Source organism: Pinus tabuliformis, chromosome 3_2 (genome assembly GCF_031772625.1).
Source record: "Pinus tabuliformis cultivar Carrire ecotype Pingquan chromosome 3_2, CPIR1, whole genome shotgun sequence".
Taxonomy (NCBI): Eukaryota; Viridiplantae; Streptophyta; class Pinopsida; order Pinales; family Pinaceae; genus Pinus; species Pinus tabuliformis.
In genome coordinates this window covers 812,667,727-812,674,649 of record NC_142302.1, presented here as the reverse complement: position 1 = coordinate 812,674,649, position 6,923 = coordinate 812,667,727, and the positions used below count along the sequence as shown (strand labels likewise).

The window sequence follows — 6,923 nt, the reverse complement described above, 5'->3', positions numbered from 1 at the left end:
GAGCTAGTTTCAAAATCTGGACCTTAAACCCACCAAAACTACAAGCATTCGATATGTTAAAATTACAGGAATTATAATTATGTGGCATCTTTTAGAAGACTTCATCAAAAAGTTATATACAAGCAAACAAACAGCATCCACATGACTAGGACAATTGTTTACTAACCATAGTAGCATCAAATGCTGGGAGAAAATTAACTTGGTTGTTACAAGAATCACTGTCTTGTTTGACAGTGCTCCCATTAGGTATTCCTACATATCAAAATCCTTGATTACTAAGAATTGAGGAAGCTAAGGAAAATTAAAATCATTGTTGTAGAAAGGTGCAATGTACAAATTAGTACTAGATACATATTAACTATAAAACCCATATACCAATCACCATATTAACCTTAAATAGGATAGTAACAGTATGAGCATCAACAACACTAAAAGGATCATCCAAAATATAAATATCAGAATCTTGATATAAGGCATGGGCAAGATGTATCTGTTGTTTCTCACCACCGTTGGGATTGACACCTGTTTCTCCTATTTCAGTCTGATCGCCAAAGGGAGGATTCTGGAGATCTTTATCCAGTGAAGAGTTGAGGATAACTTCCTGATAGTTCCGCTCATCCATGGAATGCCCAAATAATATGTTGTTTCGTACTATTCTAGTTTGAATCCATACAGTCTGAGAAACATATGTGACGATGCCATAGACTTGCAACTGTAGAGGTAGGGTTGAAAATGTTAAGAAAGAGAATCCATCAATTTAAATGGTTGAAAATGCTAAGGTAGGGGGGTAAATAATTCATACTTACACTGCCCCTCAACTTTGGTACTGCTTTGAGTACTGCAACTAAAAGAGTTGATTTTCCAAACCCAACTTCTCCACAAATTGCTAATTTTTGGGCATGCTTAACCTCCATATTTATGTTTCTCAATGTGGTTTTTGATGAACTGGAATCCCAACTTATTTTTGCAGAACTGGTAAGAAGAGAGATGTCAAAGTTTTGATTAAATACCATTACCCACTCAACCACCCCATCCTATAATTCGTCAGCCTCAAGAAAGCTTATGTTATGACTTAATGAGACATTGGCTTGAATGATAACAACAATTACATCAGGAATTAGTAAAATAGGTTCTTGAACGATGCGCAAAGTGCCTCTATACGAGAAGTAGAACTAGAACCAGAAATATTTGAAGGAGCAATTGCAATCATGGATTGACCCAGTGACAACCACAATAGTGCACTTCCTAACTTGCCATTCATTCCTTAATTTCAGGTTGATCACATTTACTGTCACACAATGTCACCCATGAATTTTGGTGTTGGGACACCCCTGATCTCAACATCAACTAATGGTGATTGGAACAACTTTAGATCTGATAAATTTGGGTCCTTCTGGAGCATATCAAGAGCCCTCAATTGGTCCTTTCTTTTGATTTCACATAACTTACAGTCAGATGAATATGGCGATATAACTTGGTTCATGATAAGTCTCTTCACAGGAATACCATCCTTCTTCAATGTAGATAGTAATCTTGAACTCTCTCTCATATCCATAATCATAGGAATGGTGAAAATAACAAATTTTGTAGATTCTTTGTCACGTAAGAGTTCTTGAACCATTGCCATCCTCTCTTTGAGTTTCTCAAGGTTGTCAATATCACTTTCATGACCTTCCCGAGCTTGACCAAACCCAGATTTTATTGCATCAGTTGCTGATGCCATTTTTTTTTTAACTTTATTATTTTTCCTATAGAGGCATCCAAGAAATCTATAAGAGACAATAGCTGAAGTGTATGACCAGTTGGTGCGGTATCAAATATAATGCAAGTGAACATATTGTATTCTTGTGCTTGAATAAACTGTGTAACCTTTGAGATAGCAATAGCTTCATCAAAACCAGGAGGTGGCGTATGAAGCAAATCTCCTAATTTCAATTCACCTAACTGTTCTACCAATATTCCAAAGCCCATACTGTCCATAAAGTCCTTGACATCGCTGCCACTATAATTGTGAGATGATGAACAAAATTCTGTTGTTTCTTACTCAGCATCTATCTCCAATACAAAGAAATGTGAATCAGTCTCTTCAACTGCAAAAAACTTCCCTCCACTTAAATTTTGATCAAAGGAGTCACTCATAGAATGAGAAAGATCAGTGGACACAAAAAGTGTAGGATGCCCACTATTTTCAAATTTAATAGCAAGAGATGCTGTATAGCTTTTTTTCCAACAACTCCCTTTCCACATAATAAATAGTATTTGCGCTTCATCTTAGTAATCATATTGTCAAATATTGTCTCACTTTCTGTAGGGGTTGTAAGGGTGTGAGATTAACAGGCCATTTAAATTGACGACTGTGGGATTTGAACCCATGCCCTTTTGGGCTAGAGCCTAAATCTGGTGCCTTAGACCACTCGGCCAAACTGTCATTAAATATTCAAGCCAATGCCATTCAACCCAAGAAATTATTTCACATTTTCAGTAGGATCTAAGATTACCAAACCTAGAATGTGAGGTCGAGAAACTGCTATCATTAATGGCTTGCATAAAAGTACCCTCTGAGATTGCCTGTGTCAGTGACTCCACCAATGGTTGGAGTTAAAAACAAGAATATCGGCTCCCATCCATCCTCTGCCATTATTCTCATCCGAGTCTAGATGAAGCACCACTTTCTGTTGTCCTTGAACTGTAGTGGTCACCATATCCACCAGGTACGGAGCTCAATAAAACTACATTGTAACTCAGTAATCCTGCCAATACTGAATTCATAAGATTGTTGCCAACTCTTTGTTCTTGCTATGTCTCCCCCTCTCATGAAGAAGCTAAGAACTTGTCACAGTCAAAATCAAATCAATTTTTACAAGCTCGGGCGAGGGTCTAAGTCTCAAAGACTCGTAGTGCAAAAAATTATGGAAACATCTGATAAAAGGAAGGGAAATGAGGAGTTACAAAATAATAGTGTAGCACGTGCACATACGTAATGTAAGGGTAGGCGGAGGATGAACCATGGTCATAGGCAGCAAGGAGGGATCCTTTAACCCACTAGACCCAAATATCCATTAAAAAATGTTTATAACCCTCTTAATTACTTGTAATCATTTTTATTATAAAAATTATGTGGAACTGATTTCATTTAAGACTAACTTAATGATTTTTTTTCCATTTTACCAACAATTTAGAACTTCTTTTATCACTGCCATGTGTATCCTTAAATCACTACCACATGTATCCTTAACTATATCACTCTGATCTCTTGTCTGAAGCTCATCTTCCTCATGTTTAACCACTCATCGGTAGAACCCAGAAGCTCATCTTCCTCATGTTTAACCATTTTATTCTTCTCCTTACTCTGTCGGTGTATAGTGTTTGGTTGTTCCTTCAAGTGAAGGATACTTCCCTGATTACCAAGAGGAATTTTTTCGTTTGAAGGTGGCTCAGTAAACAAAGCTTAGTCTAAAACCAATTCACATATATTATTACAATTCTCCTTTTATAATTTTAGAGCATATGTTGATCCAATGCTCTTATACTAAGTTTCACAAGCCCACAAAAAAAAAAAAGATGTCAAGGAAGAGAGATAAAAACCTATTGCGGCCTCAGAATTCTGCTACCGAAACATGGGGGATAACTACCTGGTCTGGACCTTAAGACAACTCCTTTTCTGTTTAAAGTGGTGGCTCTGACAGGGGATAATGGGACCAATTTCCCAGTGTGGGTTTTAAGATGAGAGTGGGTGGTTGATGAGTGCCTTGTGATAGAATAATGATAATCTAAGTGATCTATTGTAAAATGCAATTCCTCTAACTAACTTATTCTAATACAAAATCAGGTGTTCTTGTGTGATATGCGATTTACAAGGATATCTATTTAACATGTGATAATAAAGATTGAACACAAATAAATAGAGATGATAACGTAAAATATAATTCCTTTGACTAAATAGTTAGTCAGAGGAATTTATAAAATATATCACATATATTATGAGTTATAAATGAAAATCACAACTTCAACTAGGCATCATACAAAAGTGCAATTAACACTTAACAAAAATAATAAATTTCACATATAATCCATGAAAGTAAAGTTTTTCCGTTAATGAAATGTAAACAGAATCAATCATACATGATAATAGTACCATATGTGTGAAGTCCTACTCATTTGGCAAATGACATAGACCAACTTCTTTCTTCAAATCAAATTGTCTCCCAAGAATACAAAAGTGCATCAACAAAGGAAACTAGTCTGATATCTAAAAGAAATGATCATGTTCCATCATTTCACCAAAGCATTCACAAACTTACAATAATGCATTATTTGCAAATGTTTTTGATAAAATTCTGGACCCTTCTCTAAGTGCATGAGAAGGGTATAAATACTTCTCAAACTAAAAGTGAAAAAATAGATTATACAAAATTTGAGGAGGTTTCAAACAACATTCCTCCTAACTAGGTAACTAACTCCAAAACTGTATGGCCTCGTAAAACTATGATAGTCTAGTCAAGTTCTCAGTCGGACTGAAAGGAATGTCCTTACACACGACATCCATGGGCTCATTCCCAGGTGGGAATTCAGGTGCATCTACCCTTTTCCTTTTCCTCTGCCTTATAACTATAACCATGTGGAGAGGGCTATACAACACATCAAGTGGAGGTATTTCGATCACTCTGAGAATAATCTTTGATGTGGGTAGAGCAGGGATAATTTCAGTATGCTGGGATGTTATTTCTTGTTCCTCCATAGGTGTAGATTGTTTGTCAGCAAACTTGGGCTCTGTATCCTTTTGAACATGCGAAGAAGTTTTGAACTCCTATATTTATTGGGCATTTGATACTTTGGGAGTGCTTTGAAATTTATGATTAAATTGATCCCACTCCTGCTCAAAACTACCGTATTTTGTCTCTGAACCGATTTCCATAACCAGGGTGATCATTACTTGCTTTTCAGTGGACTTTTTACTGGACGCAGCCGTGTTGTCATCATCTTGGGACTTCCCTGTGTCTGGTGTCTTCTCAGAGTTTACCTGGGAGTCTATTTGAGAGCTAGGACCTCCACTATCAATAGTGACGCTTGGAGTAGTCTTATCCTCGGGTTTTAATAGATGCATTGGGATCACCTAGAGCTTCTCATCTCTAAATTCTTGAAATCTTTGAAAATCTTCAGGTTTCAGATTTTCTTTTGCCCATTCAAGTGCTTGTTCGAAGGATACAACTGTTTGTAACAAATCCTCAAAATGATTATCATCGTGATTGTATGGCTTGAGTTTGACTCTAGTAGTGACATTGTGTGCCACTTTGTTTGGATCAAATTGGCTCTTGGGAAATCTATGAAGCCTGAGGGCTTCCATATGTGCAGATTCCTTGCTAGCATGAACAAAATTGGCTAAAGCAAAATAACTACATTTGACAGGGAAAATGGGCCATAATGACTTCTTTCCATCTTTTAGAACTTTAGTGAGGGCCTTTCCCACAATTTGGTAGGCAATCTATCTCACTAATAACTTAGTAGAAACATATAGATGAAGGACGTGTGGATCAGTTATGCTACCAAAAACCCTAATATAGGTGAACCATTCCTTAATAAAATACTTGCCAACAGTAAGCAAGTCTGCGAGAGCTTCTTGGGAGAACCTAAGATTATTTTTATTGAAAATCATTTGATGTAGGGGAAACACAACAACATGGAATATTTTAGAGAAGTGGGGTATGTAATGTGACTCCCATACTCTTTTATGAATGAGATGGATCGAGTAAGGATCTTGTAAGTTCCATTTCTAACCCATGGTTGGAAATGTTGTGCAAAAATATATAGCATCCATAATGTAGGTAGTAAAATGCAAGGGAGGGAGGTTATCTGAGTAGGAAGCTTTCTTTTGTTGATATTCAATAATGGTGGTGGCTAGGTTGTCAGATAGGATGGAATGCCAATTCATGATATGGGAATTAACACAAGCATCAATCAGAGGAATCCATTCAATGGAAAACTTAGTATTGGGTAGCCCATACAATCTACATAACATGGCTGCTGCATAGTTGTAGGGGTTAGCCAAAGAGGCTATAGCATCCATACGAAATTTGTCATATTTGAATTTGTTGTCCAAAACCCTCCAACCTTGAATTAGCTTGAAGGGGTTTGGATGCTTCTTTGCGAAGTTAGCCACAAATGTACCATCATAGATATCCTGGGGATAAGGTATGTGGTACATCTTCTTCATATCCTCTGCCTTGAATGAACCAATGAGTTCCATCTTTGAATTCTTGAACTACCTATCTTCAATTATAATGTTTTCAATCACCCACTTGATCATATATGTATAGGGCAGGATTTTAGCCCTTGATCCTATCCTATGAAGCGATGAATTGGAATCATCTTTACATTGGAGTTCTAAAGGCCTTTTGGAATCAATTGTTGCCCTTGTAATAGTGATTTTAGGACGCTCATCCTCTAGCTTATTGTAAATTACTTCCCAAGTTATTGTGCCTTCGGTAGTGTCACAAACCGTATCAACAAAGATAGCAGCCATCTCTGAAAAATTAGCTTCAACAATGGTCTATTTGCTCTGTTTCTACATCACCTTTCTAAGGGACATGTATTTTTTCACTTTCCTAAGATAGAAAAGATATAGCGGTGCAGACGATATCTAGAAATTAATATTGAAAACTTCTGTGAAATGAATTTGGATCGTCAGAAAGGTTTTATTGAGATACTCGATTATAACTACCCATAACCAAGAAAATGATTATCATTCCTCAGGCTGCTAAATAATTAATAACTAGTCAACTCATTTGTTTTAGCATTTAAAACGTAATTATTCCACATGTTTTACCAGACTTAATCACTCATTGTAGTCTTAAAAAGGATACAATGTAGCGTTACTGGATATTTTAAGCGAGATGCGATTGCAAGATCGCAATATTGCATTTCGC

At 36.6% G+C, this 6,923-nt stretch overlaps 1 pseudogene; it reads right to left on the bottom strand.

Moving 5' to 3' along the window:
- Window positions 1-1,291: 1,291 nt before the first annotated feature.
- On the bottom strand, window positions 1,292-5,367 carry LOC149183102 (ATPase GET3B pseudogene; annotated as a pseudogene).
- Window positions 5,368-6,923: the final 1,556 nt, after the last annotated feature.